This window comes from Eurosta solidaginis, chromosome 1, assembly GCF_040869045.1.
Source record: "Eurosta solidaginis isolate ZX-2024a chromosome 1, ASM4086904v1, whole genome shotgun sequence".
In the NCBI taxonomy this organism is placed as follows: Eukaryota; Metazoa; Arthropoda; class Insecta; order Diptera; family Tephritidae; genus Eurosta; species Eurosta solidaginis.
The window spans coordinates 92,348,268-92,368,050 of record NC_090319.1 but is presented as its reverse complement, the minus strand read 5'-3'; the positions used below and the strand labels follow the sequence as shown (position 1 = coordinate 92,368,050).

The following is a 19,783-nucleotide window of genomic DNA, read 5'->3' as shown; positions in this document are numbered from 1 at the left end:
AAAATGCTGCGCAGAAAATTAGTACTCCTAAATTTCAATACGCATTATACTCAGATGCAACTGAAATATGTGATTATATTTCACCTCTATGTATTACCTCTACAAATCGTGTGTGTGGCCACTATTCACCGCATCCGATTCAGCTATAGGTTATACAGTATGGCCAATGGAGATTTGTGTATCCGCTGTAGCTAGTGAGGATAAGCGTTATAAATAAAAGTACCTGGGCGACCGAACTTTGCTTCGCAATCTTCGAGTATGCCGCATAACATACTTTGTTCTACATGTCATCATTAAAACTCTACTTTTTATATGTACATATACCTGTTATATATTTTTACTTACCAATATTTGATTTCCTTAAAAATAGATATCAAAAACATATGAAACACTAACCGCAAAATGAACTGGAATGAAAAATTTGAAATGGGTAATTCCAGCTTATAGTATAAGGGATTGTTATGACAATTAGTGAAATCGAGAACTAAGTTATTTAGGTTGTTGTTGTTGGTGTAGCAATGCTCGCCCCACCTAATAGCCGCGACCGATCACAAATTGTCATCAATATCCTCTAACGGGAGTCCAAGGAAACTTGCCGTTTCAACAGGGGTGGACCATAAGGAAAGGGGTGTTAGAGGCGTTGGTTCCACATTACAATTGAAGAGATGGTTGGTGTCATGTGGGGACACATTGCAAGCGGGGCATACATTTTGTATGTCGGGGTTTATTCTGGATAGGTAAGAGTTTAACCTGTTACAGTATCCAGAACGAAGTTGAGCAAGAGTGACACGCGTTCCCCGGGGGAGTATGCGTTCCTCTTCCGCGAGTTTTGGATAATTTTCGTTAAGTACTGGATTCACCGGGCAATTCTCGGCATAAAGGTCCGACGCCTGTTTATGAAGTTCACCAAGGACCTGCCTGTGTTTTTTCACTTCATACGGCTGGGTTCTCAGGTGCCGTATTTCCTCAAAATGCTTACGGAGATAACTCCTTAAGCCCCTAGGGGTGCTGGTTCATCAATCAGATGTCTGTTGGGGTGCCCAGGTTTCTGGGTATTCAACAGGAACTGTTTGGTCAGCATCTCATTTCTCTCCCTGATGGGGAGTATTCTCGCCTCATTATGCAGATGGTGTTCTGGGGACATAAGAAGACAGCCCGTGGCGATTCTGAGAGCAGTATTTTGGCAGGCCTGTAGTTTCTTCCAGTGGGTGATTTTTAGGCTTGGCGACCATATGGGTGACGCGTAGCACGTAATCGGCTGGCTAATTGCTTTGTATGCAGTCATGAGCGTTTCTTTATCTTTTCCCCAAGTACTGCCAGCGAGGGATTTGAGGATTTTGTTACGGCTCTGAATTCTCGGAACAATTGCGGCTGCGTGCTCACCAAAATGTAGATCCTGATCAAACGTCACACCCAAGATTTTGGGGTGTAGGACAGTCGGTAGCGTAGTGCCATCGACGTGGATGTTCAAAATGGTCGACATTTGGGACGTCCATGTTGTAAATAAGGTCGCGGAAGATTTAGTCGGTGATAATGCCAGGTTTCGCGAGGCGAAAAAACTGGAGAGATCATGGAGGTAGCCGTTTATTTTATTGCATAGCGCATCGATCTTTGGGCCTGGGCCTGTGGCCATTATTGTGCAGTCATCGGCGTAGGAAACGATTGTGACTCCTTCCGGTGGTGAAGGTAGCTTAGATATGTAGAAATTAAACAAAAGTGGGGATAGGACACCACCCTATGGCACCCCTTGTTTAATTCTCCTTGGTTTTGATGTTTCGTTTCTAAATTGCACCGATGCCTGCCGACCACCCAGATAATTTGCGGTCCACCTTTTAAGACATGGGGGAAGGGTAGACCCTTCCAGGTCTTACAGTAACGAGCCATGGTTGACCGTATCAAAAGCTTTTGATAGGTCTAGCGCTACGAGTACTGTTCTATGGTTGAGGTTTTGATTTAAACCGCAATTTATCTGGGTGCTAATGGCATTTAGCGCGGTGGTAGTGCTATGGAGTTTTCTGAAGCCATGCTGATGAGGGGCTAGCTGCAAATTTGCTTGGAAATAAGGGAGCAAAATGGCTTCAAGCGTCTTTGCTACTGGCGATAGGAGAGATATCGGACGATACGACTCACCTATGTTAGCTGGTTTCCCAGGCTTTAGCAGCGGGACCATCTTGGCCATTTTCCATTTCTCAGGTATGACAAAGGTGGAAAGAGACAGGTTTAAGACATGCGCTAAATATTTGAAACCCTCTTTCCCTAGGCTTTTAAGCATCGGCATGGCTATGCCGTCTGGGCCACCTGCTTTGGATGGTTTACCACGACCAATGGCGTCCTCAACCTCTTTAGCGGTGATGGTGATTGGTGATGCGCTGAATTTGTGTTTGTCTGTGCGTGTCTATTGGCTCTCCGTCTATCTTTGTCGACCGTAGGATGCATTATATATTGTCGGCAGAAAGCGCTCGCGCATTTTTTCGTGTCCGACAGCACTTTGTCGCCAAAGGCGATGGAAACTTTGTCTTTGTGCTTAGTCGGATTCGATAGGGACTTTACGGTGGACCAAAGTTTACCCACACCGGTAGAGAGGTTACAACCTCTTAGGCGCTCCTCCCATTTCGCCCGCTTGTGTTCATCCACAAGCAATCTGATGTGTTGGTTTATATCCCATATTTGGGGGTCGCCTGGATCAAGCTGTCTTATAAGGTCACGTTCTCTCGCTAAGTTTGCGGCCTCCGCCGGGAAGTGGGGCCGGATTTCGGGAATTCTCCCGGCGGGAATGAAATGTCCCGAGGCGGATTTAATGACCTTACGGAAGGCACGCTCCCCTTGGCGGGCATCAGTCGGGATAGGGAGGGCAGCAAAGCGGTTGTCTGTAAAGGATTTATATTCTTTCCACTTTCCTTTTTTGAAGTTTATGAAAGTGCGTTTTTCAGTGACGATGAAGTGGGCGGTACGCTCAAGCGAAATAAGTATGGGCAGGTGGTCGGATGCCAATGTTACCATCGGCTGCCAGTTGACGCAGTTTACGAGATCTGCGCTCACGATTGAGATATCTGGCGAGCTGTGACAGCTTCCTACCATACGTGTGGGGGCGTCCCCGTTTATTGTGCAGAACGTCGTTTCTTCTATTTGATCCGCCAACATCTCACCCCTACTGTCCGCCCGCAAGTTTGAATGCCATAGATCATGATGGGCATTGAAATCGCCTAAGATAATGCGATTGTTGCCAGTGAGTAAGGCCCTGATATTAGGGCGGTATCCACTGGGGCAACAGGTGGGAGGGATGTAGATGTTGATGATTTCTAGGTTTGCATCGCCTGACCGGACAGATAGGCCTTGAAGTTCTAAGACATTGTCCCTGCGGTCGATGCCAGGATCAAATATATAATATTGCCCAGAGTGGTGTATGATAAACGCGAGAACGCCTCCATTTCCGCTCTCGCGGTCTTTCCTGTGGACACTATACCCAGAGCAGGTCTGCAATGCAGATCTTGCTGTGAGTTTAGTCTCTTGAATCGCAGCAATGCAGATGTTGTGCCGCTTCATGAAATCGACTATCTCCGTAATCTTCCCAGTTAGTCCATTACAGTTTAACTGCAGAATTCTGAAGTGCATAAGGGGAGACGTCGCCACTCTGGGGGTAAGTGACGGGTGACTACGCCTGGGTTGTGGAAGGCCAGGACGTAATTGCTGTTGTGGCCCTGGGACTGGGCGTCCTTGGGCAAGCATTGGGGTACCCGTATGATTTGGATTTGCGACCTGGCAACATGGCGCGATGAAACCCGTCGGGGGTTGCCGTCGCGGAGACCAGAACATCTAGGAAAGTGGCACCACCCAAGGCAGGAGCTGCATTGGGCGGATGTCGCATACCTATATATTCTGTGCTGGCAGACGGTGCAAACGGAGGTAGGGACTAAGAGTCTGCTTCCCTGACCTGCACCATTGCTGCCGGAAAAGAGGGGGGGGGGGGGGGGGAGAAGGCGGGGCAGGGGCTGATGCTCAGCATTGCTACCAACTCTACTACGAAGGTAGTAGTTATGAGTGGTATCAGCTGTTTGAGTTGTTGGCGCCGTGGGGCGCGAGCAGCAGCGGGTACTTGTTGTGGCTTGCTGAGCAGCGGGGCTGCTGGAAGGTAGTGGGGGGCGCTTAGGCGTAGACTACGGGAAGCCCTTGGGCGTGAACAGCAAGGAGCCACAAAAGATTTATAAAAGTTACGTGGACGTCGGGTTTTGGGATCAAGCCCAGAACAACCTGTCCGATGCAACCATCCCTTGCACGAGACACACTGAACAGAGTATGACCGTCCTAAAAAGATTCTTTTCCGGCAGATGCACAAAACCATTTCTCAGGACCGGGGTCAGGAGACGGACCCGGATTGGATTCGATGCCTTCACGGAGTAAGAGAATGAGCAGTCCTGCTGCAAGGAGCTGCTGGGAGGATGACAATTGTGGGAGGGACGAAACAAATTAGATGGGGTCACACTGAAATGATAGTCCTTGGTCGGGAAAAATCCCGAGTCGCTCCGGTACATAGAACCGACTGCATTGGGAAGCGAAGTTATTTAGGTCGAGTATCTTCATGCACCGAATTATTAATTTCATACATTTTTTTAGTTATACACTATGAAAGTCGCACAATTTTATTACATTCCAAAAACTTGTAAATTTCATGACAACTATCAGTTATGACAACTATCAGTCAGTTTTATTAAATTTCAACTTACTTCCCTAAGCGCCATCTGTTGGTAAGTATTTAAATGGTTAGGTGTCCTTTTCAAATTGAACATATGCCTCTAAAGTTCAACGGTAGCAAATTACAATGGTGAGATATCTTTTTGCTATGGTGAGAAATCTTTCTAATAGTAATATGTGAGAAATTGCAATTATTCATTTCATATTTGCCAAAAATATGCAATTAAATATATTTTGCTAGAATTTGCCACGGTGCCTTCATATTGCATTTCAATTTTATTAGCGTGTTTGAAATTAAGAAAATTATGTCGAATCATGTGTAAGATTTTTTTACGAAGATTTTTAACTTGAATGTTCTCCTTTAAAGCTTTAATAGAATATGAGTAAGTAGAGTACTATTTCGTATAACTACCCCAACCCTAAATGGCAACCCTGCTCAAAAATGTGCCTGCTGTAATGCGGAGTGAAATACCTTTCGTTTGATACCATATCGGCATATCTCATGCAATTTTTTTTATTTCGAATAGGTGGCAACCCTAAATGGCAACCCTACTCAAAAATGTCCCTATTGTAATGCGGAGTGAAATACCTTTCGTTTGATACCCATATCGGTATATCTCATGCATTTTTTTTTTTAATTTTGAATAGGTGGCAATTTTGTGAAACATTCTGAGTGGCAACACCTAGGTAGAAAGTCTTAGAAGGTGATACATTATCTCTGTGCCAAATTTTATTTAAATCGGTTGAGCCGTTCCCGAGATCGTTGGGCTATACAAACATACAAATATACAAGAATTGCTCGTTTAATGTTTTAAGATAATTAAAAAAAAAATTAAGATAAACGGTTTTATTGAAAACTATACTTAAATGAAGTAATAATAATACTAAAAGCTAGAAAATAATTGGTAGGTCCTAGGTACTAGTAATGACACTCCTCATCAATCTAGAGCGTTGATCAGACAATTCAATAAAAGCGTTGGACGCGTCTAAGAGTTTCAGTATCCAGCTCGAAGTTGAGCTAGAGTGACTCGTGTTTTCTTAGGGAGTGCGCGTTCCTCTTCTGCAAGTTTTGGGTATTGTTCTTTGAGTACATGATTCACCGGGCAATTCCTGGCATAGAGGTCCAACGCCTGTTTGTGGAGTTCACGGAGGACCTGCTTGTGTTTTTTGGCTTCATACGGATGTGTTCTCAGGTGCCGTATTTCCTCATAACGCTTACGGAGATGACTCCTTAAGCCCCTTGGCGGTGTTGGCTCATCAATCAGATGTCTGTTGGGATGCCCGTGTTCGGGGTATTCAACAGGAACTGTTTGGTTAGCATTTCATTTCTCTCCCTAATGGGGAGTATTCTCGCCTCATTATGTAGAGGGTGTCCTGGGGACATAAGAAGAAAACCCGTGGCGGTTCTGAGAGCAGTATTTTGGCAGGCCTGTAGCTTCTTGCAGTGAGTAGTCTTTAGGCTTGGCGATCATATCGGGGACACGTAGCATGCAATTGGCTGGCTAATTGCTTTGTAAGTGGTACTAAAATCTCGGGTGTGACCTTCGATCGGGATCTATGTACATGTTGGACAGCATACAACCGCAATTGCACCGAAAATCCAGAGCCGTAATAAAATCCTCAAATCTCCTGCCGGCAGCACTGGGGGTAAAGATAAAGAAACGCCCATTACCATTTACAAAGCAATTGGCCGGCCGATTGTATGCTACGCGTCCCCGATTTTGTCGCCAAGCCTAAAGACTACTCACTGGAAGAAAATTCAGGCCTGCCAAAATACTGCCCTCAGAACCGCTGCCGGCTGTCTTATGTTCCCAGAACACCACCTACACAATGAGACGAGAATACTCCCCATTAGAGAGAAATTAAATGCTAAACAAACAGTTTCTGTTGAATACCCAGACATCTGGGCATCCCAAAAGAAATCTGGTTGATGAGGCTACGCCGCCCAGGGGCTTAAGGGGTCATATCCATAGGCATTATGAGGAAAGACGGCGCCTGAGAACACAGCCATATGAAGCCAAAAAACACAAACAGGTCCTCAGTGATGTCCAAAAACAGGCGTTGGACCTATATGCCAGGAATTGCCCAGCGTATCTGGTATTTAAAGTAAAATACCCAGAACTAGCAGAGGAGGAACGCACTCTCCCTAGGGAAACGCGCGTCACTCTAGATCAACTTCGATCGGGGTACTGTAACAGGTTAAACACTTGCGTATTCAGAACCAACCCCGATATACAAAATGTATGTCCTGCTTGCAATGTGTCCCGAAATGACACCAACCATCTCTTCAATTGTAATGTGGAACCATGGTCCACCCCTGTTGAAACAGGGACTCCCGTTAGAGGATATTGATGACAATTTGTCATTGGCCGCACCTATTGGATTGGCGAAACACTGCTACAACAACAACAACAGTCACGATGCAGCCTGCCCCAACTTCGTTCTGGATACTGTAACAGCTTAAGCTCTTACTTGTTCACAATCAACCCCGACATACGTAATGTACGTTCGGCGTGCGATGTGTCCCCACAGGACACCAATCATCATTTCAGTTGTAATGTAGAACTACGCCTCTAACACCAATCTCCCATTGGTCCGCCCCTTTTGAAACTGCCAGGCTGTTGTTGTTGTTGTAGCGATAAGGTTGCTCCCCGAAGGCTTTGGGGAGTGTTGTCGATGTGATGGTCCTTTGCCGGATACAGATCCGGTACGCTCCGGTACCACAGCACCATTAAGGTGCTAGCCCGACCATCTCGGGAACGATTTATGTAGCTACATTAAACCTTCAGGCCATCCCCTCGCTCCCCACCCCCAAGATCCATGAGGAGCTTGAGGTCGCCAGAGCCTCGTCTGTTAGTGAAACAGGATTCGCCGCGGATAGGTGAGGTTGACAATTGGGTTTGGAGAAGCTATATATTGCGCTGGCAACCTGAAGGATTGTGCTACACACCCCTTGAATCTGGTATTTTAGTCGCCTCTTACGACAGGCATACCTACCGCGGGTATATTCTGACCCCCTTACTCGCTGGGGGTAACTGCCAGTCTCCTTTGACTCCCTTTATTTATTTATTTAACAACCTAGCTTTTAATCGCAAACTTGATGAGTCTAAGCAATTTCTCGTTTTTTATGCGAAGTTCTCCACAGTTTCAAACTTATGTCAGCCAACAATGGCGTGTTTGCCAAGGCTTGAATGAGCCGATTCATTTGTTTCAGTACATAAATGTTTATTTTTAAAAAGACCCAAAAAGGAATGCCAAAAATAAATAAATTCCTTATACTAAAGGTAAGTAAATGAGGTATTAATTTCCTTTTTTTCTCTGTTGATATCGCAGTTATTCTTGTACCCCTTAATTGACCATCAAGTTGAGAAATAATATCATGAGCCAAGTCTGGGGTTAATCGGTACAGCTTTCGAAACTCTGTTGCATTCAAGTGGAATGGGTTCCCTGCTAGACAGCTGTCAGTCATTTGAGGCAACAATTGACAGATATGGCTGATGGAAATTTACATCACAGCGTAAAGCAAAGTTTCTATCAGGTTGTTAGAAGCGACATGACAAACCTGATGTAAACATTGTGTATACGTGTATGCAAACACATACACACCATGGTTTTCCATACGAATAAAAGAAAAAAAGGAATGCGAGTGTTTTAGTGTTGTCAAAAATTCTGTTAATGTGTTGGAGTTTCCGTCAGCTCTGTTTAGCAGGGTTATCTATTTCTCTAAGAAGGTGTCTGTCCGCTGGCGATGGACTTAGTAATTCTTCATCTTGTGATAAAACATACGTCAACTACTGAAATGCCATTTGATTTATAAAGCAGATTTTCGTGTTTGAAAGGATTTATTTAAAGCTCCGCTTTTCTTTTTTAACTAAAATTGCCAGAAATCTTAATAATTTCTATATTTATTACTATTAATATATTTACTTCCCGTTTATTTAACAACACAGCTGATCGTCGATAAACAAATATCGATACAAAATAGTTACTGAATAACGAAATCGTTATAGTAATCGATTCGCAAATAAAGCAAATGTGGTTAAAAATGTTAGTGAATTCCACTACTGGTTGGTAGCCCTGATCATAAGAGGGATTTTTATAAATATAAGCTTTTATTTACTTTCACTTGGCTGTTGTTTGTAATCAAATCTTGCAAGCTAAATTTGATACACTTCCCGGTGTCCGATTGAGCTGAAATTTGGCACACATGTATTACTCCGATGACAATGCAATATTACTTTGCGAGAATTCGATAAATTAATAGATAACAGAGTTATCGGTAAATATTTGGGAATAAAAGCCCTAGTCCTTTGTTTAGAGGGATGGTGAATAACGTGGCTCAAGAACGAAGTAACTTCCCTTTGTTTGTGTATACAACGAACGTAGAAGTTAGGCTGTTATCGCTCAATGTTGCATACTTTTCTGCGCACTTGATTTCGTTTACAGATTTAACCCACAGAGCAGAGATCTGCAATCAGTAGTTGTAAACTGAACGCGACATAGGCAAAGTCACAATAAAATATGATTTTAACATGATGTTTGACACAATTTTATATGTGCTCTCTGTCAAAAATGCTTCAACTAACTTAGTCACATTTTATTTCGATTATGAATATGCCCCAATATATTCGCATCATGATATAAAAAATCGTGTACTCATACTCAGTCAGGGTTATTTAAACGTAGCGATTCGTATCAGTAATTTGGTTGAAAGTCTTTTTCATCCTGACACCGCGTTAGCGTTGAACGCGAAAGATCTGACAACCGAAGATGCTGATATCCACTTTTGGCAAACAGATACGATATGTTTTTCGAAAATCTGTATATTCATATGTATGTATGTATATATTTAACGTTTTTTGTTACAAGAACACGTGAACATGTGTATGCACATATATACAAATTCATTTGAATGAGTTGAACAAAGCCTGGGGCGCATTCCAAAAGCACAACTGCTGGCGAAGTTGGTTAGTGATAACTTCTTGGAACGCACAGTTGCAACTTAACGACAAATTAGTGAGCGTAAAAATTTTAAGCTGATACAAACAAAAAACAATGATCAGATTGATGATAATAATATAATACACTCAGACATTAACAAAACAGGAGATCTTCCAAAATAACTAGAAATATTTGTTGGTGCTAAAGTTATGTTGAGATCTAACGTTGACGTTGCTAAGGAACTTGTAAATGGAGCAATAGGTCACATCACTGAAATTATATGGCCATATTACAGACGTGCTCAACTATACCATAACGATGTACCATCGGTTCGCGTAGACTTTGGTAACGATGGCGTTCACATAATACAGCCTAAATCAGTTCAATTTCCTTCTAAACTTAATCACGGGACAGCTGAAAGAAGAATGTTCCCGATTGTCGTGTGGTGGGCTTCAACTGTGAACAAAATGCAGGGAACTACTGTACATCATGCTGTTATTTATCTAGGCTGCATATTATTTGCTGCTGGTCAAGCTTATGTTGCTTTAAGCCGAGTTAGGTCTTTAGCAGGTCTTCGAATCGAAGAACTTAACTGTTCAAACTTGACTTCGAAGAAACCTTGTAATGTTGATGCATTAAAAGAAATGGATAGGATGAGAAACGTTACAAATAACTAAGTAAAGATTACATAACTAATTTAAACAATATTTTACCCTACTAAAAATTTAAAAAAATTGATATTTAAATTAAATTTAAGAAAAAAGCTTTTCTAAAAACAAGCTTTTATTACTTGTTAATAAAACGCACTAAAAAGTAAAAAATAAAATCAAAGAAAAAACACTTTTTTAAAAATAAGCTTTTATTATTGGTTAATAAAATTAAGTAAAAAGTAAAAAATAAAATTAAAGAAAAAAACACTTTCCCCGATTAAATCATACAAACAAAGTTTTTTTTCTTTAATTTTATTTTTTACTTTTTAGTTGATTTTATTAACCAATAATAAAAGCTTATTTTTAAAAAAGTTTTTTTTTCTTTAATTTTATTTAATTGTTGTACCTAGGATGGCTATGAAGTAAAGGCTCTAGCAAAATTTATAATTTCCACGAGGTGGTTAGACCCGCTTTAGGCAGGGTAGGGGTCCTCTTTGAGACCGTATAGGGTATTACAATGGGCCCACTGGTGGCCTAAGTAGCGAGCTGTTGCCATAGTGTCCAGCTCAGCCCTTGCAACCTAGCCTAACCTGTACCTAGGATTTGATAACTAGGAGCATAATACTAGAGTGCCCATAGTAAGGGAGTCCCACATAAGTGGGTTTTAGTGTACGTATGTACATACATTTGATACATTATTGACTGTGCAGATTCATACGTACATGCATACTTAGGTATATTTAAGCCCCCCGCCGGCCTCCCTCTACCTCGTACGCCATCATGTAAAGTACAATATTACAACGAACCAACATGTCGGCCCAAATAACGATAACAAAAAACAGCTGCGCTCTCAGCTGTATTTTGCTCTTTCGCCAATTTTTCTTGTTCTTTTTGTTTGCATCTTCTACTTCTATCATTTGCACGCCTTTATTTATATTATATTTGCAGATATCTGTGTATATAATGTGCATGTACATATACATACTAGGGCTGATGATTTGGCTTGGGTAATAAACTACCCGATTACGTGGGTAACGACATACCTGTGTAACTAATTACAGTGAAAAACTTAATCAACCACCCCTAATCTATATCGAATGGTGAGTGGAACAATACTCTATTTCGTTTTCATTATCTCAGATATATTTTGAATAACGCCCTACTTAATTTGTTTGAAGAACGCCCTACTTTTCAACTTTATTCAAAAGCTAAAGAATTGAGTCACGGCAATCCTAATCACGAGTCCCGGCATTCCCAAGGCATTTTAATATCCCCTACCCTACTTTCGAGATTTCCTCGGGATCTTGATTGCAAATTTATAAAACTGTAATTAATGAATGGTATTTTATCGCTTCCCAAGGCAGTCGGTTCTATGTACCGGAGCGCGACTCGGGATTTTTCCCGACCGAGGACTGTCATTTCAGTGTAACCCCATTTAATTTGTTGCGTCCCTCCCAGCAGTTCCTTGCAACAGGACTGCTCCATATTCTCTTGCTCCGGGAAGGTATCGAATCCAATCCGGGTCCGTCTCCTGACCCCGGTCCTGAGAAATGGTTTTGCTGCATCTTCCGGAAAAGAACTTTTTTTGGGACGGTCATACTCTGTTCAGTGTGTCTTCTGTAAGGGATGGTTGCATCGGACAGGTTGTTCTGGGCTTGATCCCAAAACCCGACGTCCACATAACTTTTATCTTTTGTGGCTTCTTGCTGTTCACGTCCAAGGGCGTCCCATAGTCTACGCCTTAACGCCCCCCCCCCCCACTACCTTCCAGCAGCCCAGCTGCCCAGCAAGCCACAACTAGTGCCCGCTGCTGCTCGCGCCCCGCGGCGCCAACAACTCAAACAGCTGCTACCACTCATAACTACTATCTTTGTAGTAGAGTCGGTAGCAATGCTGAGCATCAGCCCCTGCCCCGTCTACCCCCCCCCCCCCTCTTTTCCGGCAGCAATCGTGTAGGTCAGGGAAACCGACTCTTAGTCCCTAACCCCGTTTGCACCGTTTGCCAGCACAGAATATATATGTTTGCGACATCCGCCCAATGCAGCTCCTGCCTTGGGCGGTGCCACTATCCTAGATGTTCTGGTCTCCGCGACGGCAGCCCCCCGACGGGTTTCATTGCGCCATGTTGCCAGGTCACAAACCCCAATCTACCGGGTACCCCAATGCTTGCCCAAGGACGCCCAGTCCCACGGCCACAACAGCAGTTGCATCCTGGCCTTCCTCAACCCAGGCGTAGTCACCCGTCACTTACTCCCAGAGTGGCGACGTCTCCCCCTATGCACTTCAGAATTCTGCAGTTAAACTGTAATGGATTAACTGGGAAGATCATGGAGATAGTCGATTTCGTGAAGCGGCACAACATCCGCATTGCTGCGATTCAAGAGACTAAACTCAGAGCAAGATCTACACAGCAAACCTGTTCTGGGTATAATGTCCACAGAAAAGATCGCATGAGCGGAAATGGAGGCGGCCTCGCGTTTATCATACACCACTCTGTGCAATATCATATATTTGATCCTGGCATCGACCGCAGGGACAATGTCTTAGAACGTCAAGGCCTATCTGTCCGGTCAGGCGATGCAAACCTAGAAATCAGCAACATCTACACCCCTCCTGCCACCTGTTGCCCCAGTGGATACCACCCTAGAATTAGCGTTTTACTCACTGGCAACAATCGCATTATATTAGGCGGTTTGAATCAATATCCCCACCATAGAACAGTACTCGTAGCGTTAGACCTATCAAAAGCTTTTGATACGGTCAACCATGGCTCGTTACTGCAAGACCTGGAAGGGTCCACCCTTCCCCCATGTCTTAAAAGGTGGACCGCAAATTATCTGGGTGGTCGGCAGGCATCGGTGCAATTCAGAAACGAAACATCAAAACAAAGGAGAATTAAACAAGGGGTGCCACAGGGTGGTGTCCTATCCCCGCTTTTGTTTAATTTCTACATATCTAAGCTACCTTCACCACCGGAAGGAGTCACAATCGTTTCCTACACCGATGACTGCACAATAATGGCCACAGGCTCAGGCCCAAAGATCGATGAGCTATGCAATAAAATAAACGGCTATCTCCCTGATCTCTCCAGTTTTTTCGCCTCGCGAAACCTGGCATTGTCACCGACTAAATCTTCCGCGACCTTATTTACAACATGGACGCCCCAAACGTCGACCATATTGAACATCCACGTCGATGGCACTACGCTACCGACTGTCCTACACCCCAATATCTTGGGTGTGACGTTTGATCAGGATCTACATTTTGGTGCGCACGCAACAGCAATTGTTCCAAGAATTCAGAGCCGTAATAAAATCCTCAAATCCCTTGCTGGCAGTACCTGGGGAAAAGATAAAGAAACGCTGTTGACCACATACAAAGCAATTAGCCAGCCGATTACGTGCTACGCGTCACCCATATGGTCGCCAAGCCTAAAAACCACCCACTGGAAGAAACTACAGGCCTGCCAAAATACTGCTCTCAGAACCGCCACGGGCTGTCTTCTTATGTCCCCAGAACACCATCTGCATAATGAGGCGAGAATACTCCCCATCAGGGAGAGAAATGAGATGCTGACCAAACAGTTTCTGTTGAATACCCAGAAACCTGGGCATCCCAACAGACATCTGATTGACGAACCAGCACCGCCTAGGGGCCTAAGGAGTCATCTCCGTAAGCATTTTGAGGAAATACGGCACCTGAGAACCCAGCCGTATGAAGCGGAAAAACACAAGCAGGTCCTTGGTGAACTCCATAGACAGGCGTCGGACCTTTATGTCGGGAATTGCCCGGTGAATCCAGTACTTGAAGAAAAATATCCAGAACTCGCAGAAGAGGAACGCATACTCCCCAGGGAAACGCGTGTCACTCTTGCTCAACTTCGTTGTGGATACTGTAACAGGTTAAACTCTTACCTATCCAGAATCAACCCCGACATACAAAATGTATGCCCTGCTTGCAATGTGTCCCCACATGACACCAACCATCTCTTTAATTGTAATGTGGAACCAACGCCTCTAACACCCCTTTCCTTATGGTCCACCCCTGTTGAAACGGCAAGTTTCCTTGGACTTCCGTTAGAGGATATTGATGACAATTTGTGATCGGTCGCGGCTATTAGGTGGGGCGAGCATTGCTACAACAACAACAACAACATTAGGCGACTTTAATGCCCATCACGATCTATGGCATTCAAACTTGCGGGCGGACAGTAGGGGTGAGATGTTGGCGGATCAAATAGAAGAAACGAGGTTCTGCACAATAAACGGAGACGCCCGGGATGCAAGGGGTTGTGTAGCGCAATATATAGCTTCTCCAACCCAATTGTCAACCTCACCTTCGAGCGGCGAATCCCGTTTCACTAACAGACGAGCCTCTGGCGACCCCAAGCTCCTCATGGAACTTGGGGGTGGGGAGGGAGGGATGGCCTGAAGGTTCAATGTGGCCATATAAATCGTTCCCGAGATGGTCGGGCCAGCACCTTAATGGTGCTGTGTTACCGGAGCGTATCGGATCTGTATCCGACAAAGGACCATCACATCGATAACGCTCCCCAAAGCCTTCGGGAGTAACCTAATCGCTACAACAACAACAACCACGCCCCCACACGTATGGTAGGAAGCTGTCACAGTTCGCCGGATATCTCAATCGTGAGCGCAGAACTCGTAAACTGGCAACCGATGGTAACATTGGCATCCGACCCCTTGCCTATATTTATTTCGTTCCGAGCGTACCGCCGACTTCATCGTTACAGAAAAACGCACTTTCATAAACTTTAAAAAAGGAAAGTGGGAGGAATACGAATCTTTTACAGACAACCTTTTTGCTGCCCTCCCTATCCCCACTGATGCCCGCCAAGGGGAGCGTGCTTTCCGCAAGGTCATTGAATCCCCCTCGGCATGTTTCATTCCCGCCGGGAGAATTCCCGATATTCGGTCTCACTTCCCGGCGGAGGCCGCAAAATTAGCGAGAGAACGTGACCTTATAAGACAGCTCGACCCAGGCGACCCCCAACTAAGGGACATAAACCAACGCATCAGATTGCTTGTGGATGAACACAAGCGAGCGAAATGGGAGGAGCACCTAAGAGGTTGTAATCTCTCTGCCGGTGTGGGTAAACTTTGGTCCACCATAAAGTCCCTATCGAATCCGTCTAAGTACAATGACAAAGTTTCCATCGCCTTCGGCGATAAAGTGCTGTCGGATTCGAAAAAATGCGCGAGCGCTTTCTGCCGTCAATATGTAATGCATTCTACGGTCGACAAAGATAGACGGAGGGCCAACAGACACGCACATAAACATAAATTCAGCGCGTCACCAATTACCATCATTGCCACAGAGGTTGAAGATGCCATTGGTCACGCCAAACCATCCAAAGCAGTGGGCCCAGACGGCATAGCCATGCCGATGCTTAAAGCCTAGGTAAAGAGGGTTTCAAATAATTAGCACATGTCTTCAACCTGTCTCTTTCCACCTTTGTCATACCCGAAAAATGGAAAATGGCCAAGGTGGTCCCGCTACTAAAGCCTGGGAAACCAGCTAACATAGGAGAGTCGTATCGTCCGATATCTCTCCTATCGCCAGTAGCAAAGACGCTTGAAGCCATTTTACTTCCCTACTTCCAAGCAAATTTGCAGCTAGCCTGTCATCAGCAGGCTGTCCTCTTCCTGTAGCTGTTATTTAAATAGCTAAATTCTTGTGTTCCAATTTCTTCACAGGATATTAGTGTTAACTATTAAAAAAATAGAATATTCTTTACTCTAGCTGACAACTGCTAATATACGCCAATAAACGCGTTTTAGACCCGGAGTCACGAGCCCAAAAGCAAAAATTTAAAATGTTTGTCAAATGATTTCCCAATAAAACGAAAAATCAACTGGGACCGCTCCGAAACCGGGGATGAGATTTACAGTATTCTGGCTAAGCACACTTTCTGCATAGTCGTTCTTTGGTAATGCTCCAAAAGACTCTTGGGGGTTCCAAAACTGGGTCTATGTTCAAAATTACTTCGACACAGAACGCATTTCAACATATGTAAATGTGCCAAAAGCATCAAACTACAACAGCAAGATAAAAAAGAGCGCTCGGCTGCTAATACGAGTTTAAATATATCGGAAGAGATGCCGACGGGAATTGACCTCGACAACAATAATCCGAAGACGTTTGATGATACAGACGTGAAACGCGTCTTTTTACACTTTTGATACTTTTGGAAGCGTATTAACAGTCGACCAACGTGTATGGGGGTCAGAATATACCCGTGGTAGGTATGCGTGTTGTAAGAGGCGACTAAAAAAACAGATTCGAGGGTTTGTGTAGCGCAATCCTTTCAGGTTGCCAGCGCAATATACATTTTCTCCAGACCCAATTGTTAACCTCACCTATCCCTGGCGAATCCTGTTTCATTAACAGCCGTGGCTCTGGCGACTCCGAACTCCTCATGGAACTCCATGAGGAGCTTGGGGTCGCCAGAGCCTCGTCTGTTAGTGAAACGGGATTCGCCGCTCGAAGGTGAGGTTGACAATTGGGTTGGAGAAGCTATATATTGCGCTACACAACCCCTTGAATCCCTCTAGGTGGTGGGAGGGCGGTATGGTCAAGAACGTCGCATGTGGTCATACCAAATCGTTCCCGAGATGGTCGGGCTTTGTACCGGAACGTACCGGATCAGCATCGGGCAAAGGACTATCAACATCGGTAACACTCCCCAAGGATTTTGGGTGAGTGCCCTTATCTCTACAACAACATCAACATCAACAACAACCGCTATTTTAGACAACAACATTACAACAACCACATGAAAATTTACAACTTTAACTGCAAATATCTCCGGAATGAGAAAAATTTTCTTTTTCACCTTCGGATTATTGTAGTCGAGGTAAATACACGTTTTGACACATCTTCCGATATTTTTTGACGCGTATTAACAAGCGACCCTTGTTCTAGACTTTTACCAAAAATACTGAGGTTGTTGTTGTTGTTGTTATAAAATACTGAGGTCAAGACGCGTTGTTTGACACCCTTTTATTTTTGGACGAGCATTAGCAGTCGACCCGTATTTGCTTATATCTAAATTATTACCTAATCGTCGAATTACCCACATATTTTCCGGGAATTTACCGATTAATTTACCCGGGTCCGTATGTTATCACCCCTAATACATGTATACATACATATATTATCTAAATTATACATTACATGGCATTTTGTTTTTGCATTACATATGGCTGTAATTTTACCCCTTTTTGCTAATGTACTTACCTATGTATGGAATTGAGTGTATAAATGTCTACTCACGTCATGTCTTAAAAATAAGCCCGCCACATTTAGTTTATATAGCTTTATTTGCTTGATCAATGCAAAATAAAGTATTGATATAATGCTGAATTTGCATTCTCGCACACCGTACACACTTCCGTTTACTTTGCAATAAACCGCAGTTAATATTGAACCCCACCAGCTCCTTCACCCATCTCCTCTTAGTTATTCATCTTTCCTTATTTATTCTTCTTTTTTTTACTACTATCTTTATTCAATTTCCACCCCAAAAGAGCTGCAGAATTCTTTCAATCACTATCTGCATTATCTGCTTATTTAACAAATCAGAAGTTTTCATTTACACTTTTCTTCTCATTATTTGATTTCTGCATATGTTTTTTGATTAATTCACATTAATTATCACAAATTAGTTTAACAAATTTTCACAAAGGCCAGACAAACTATAAAACTTGAGTTAGAATCAGAATGGCACCAGAAAAAAGACAAAACACAGTGCTACCAGAGTAGAGTATAAACAAAAAGAGTAGATGTTAATGTCAAACGTCAAACGTCATAAACCTCCTGCGATTTACAACCAGATTGACTGAATTTTGTGTGGGTTAGTGCAGTCTGGTGGCTTCGTGACACATATTTGTTGTCGGCTACACGTTGATGAAAATCAAAAATTTTTGATTTTTTCATTTGACGCTTGCTTATTTGATAGTCGCGGGGTGTGATTCACAAAACAGCAGTGTTGTATTTAGTTTGTGTCGACATTCAAAATGAATAAATGCGCGGAAGAACAGCAATTCATATTAAAATTTATTGAAAATTATCAATGTTTAGCAGCTTTATGGAATGTAAAGCCTTTATTATTATTTAATAATATTTTTATTATTTAATAAAACTGTTGTAGTTGCAAGTAAAAAAAGTCATCATCCGATGACGGCATATTAACGTCCGAACGCTACGGTTTCTCAATGCAAATGTTGATTGATTTTTATTTAATGGTCGCGGGGCAAGCGTCAAATACCCGACACGCACACATACAAAAATTCAGTCAATCTGGTTGTAAATCGCAGGATGCTCTATGGCTCCGCTTTACGTGATTTTTAATGGTTGGTTTTGAATATTACCAAAGAGGATAAATACAACAAGAGCCGTCACTCGTTATTTTTTGGCATTTACTCGCTCCTTTTTTTTTTGGGCGAGATGTTTATAAATGTCTTCTATACATTTTCCTGGGGTATTTTTGTTTATTTCTCGACTGTATTTAATTAACTTATTTAATTCTCTTTCCAAAAATCACAATTGCACAAGGGGCCTACACGGCATGGATAAATGCGAGACAATTACAAATGTCCTTCTCAGAAAACATTGGGCATCCATTTTTTCAATTTCCAGCGAGATACTCGCCACAAAATAACGAGTGACGGCTCTCATTGTATTTATCCTCTTTGATATTACCAAAGAGGATAAATACAATAAGAGCCGTCACTCGTTATTTTTTTGGCATTTACTCGATGTATACTGAGAGGTAGTCGCTACTTTTTTTTTGGGCGAGATGTTTATAAATGTCTTCTATGCATTTTCCTGGGGTATTTTTGTTTATTTCTCGACTGTATTTAATTCTCTTTCCAAAAAGCACAATTGCACAAGGGGCCTGCACGGCATGGATAAATGCAAGACAATTAAAAATGTCTCTCTCAGAAAACATTGGGCATCAATTTCTTCAATTTCCAGCGAGATACTCGCCACAAAATAACGAGTGACGGCTCTTATTGTATTTATCCTCTTTGATATTACTTTGCTCCTAACATTAGCTGTGTTTTTTTTTACATCAATAGACTTTTCGCTCATATATGTAATACTTCTATATCACTACCACCCTGCAAAAATTGTTGGATTACGTGTTCCATTTTCTTCATGTTGGAGTACTCTAACAATGCTCCTTTGCAATGCGTTTGCGGACCACCATCAGCCGACCATTGCTCGTTTTTTAACGACCGTGATCACAACACGATGACGATCGAACAGAGTTGCCAAAAGTAAAATATTGCATACAAATAAGTGATGATAAAATTTTACTATGGCAACTCTGATAAAAAGCATCAGCGCACTGGCTTTATGTATACATACTATAGTAGAGGGCAATATTTGTTTCTTTATTCACGCAAATGCTAAATAACATAAGAATATTCGTGGTATAAAATATAAAAGTTGTATTGCCCCCTTTCATTTACTTT

At 43.0% G+C, this 19,783-nt stretch overlaps 1 protein-coding gene across 4 annotated transcripts in view; it reads right to left on the bottom strand.

Annotated features, from left to right (window-relative positions):
- The window catches only part of LOC137236478 (uncharacterized), a 52,105-nt gene extending 34,088 nt beyond the window's left edge, over window positions 1–18,017 (bottom strand). Inside the window, exons 1-2 of one of the 4 annotated variants that reach the window (XM_067759124.1) lie at window positions 17,541–18,017; window positions 346–407 (exon numbers count right to left, since the gene is read on the bottom strand). The gene's annotated coding sequence lies outside the window, so the exon portion shown is untranslated. The remainder of the gene's footprint in view (window positions 1–345; window positions 408–17,540) is intronic. The other 3 variants (XM_067759125.1, XM_067759121.1, XM_067759122.1) reach the window with 3 other exon arrangements.
- Window positions 18,018–19,783: the final 1,766 nt, after the last annotated feature.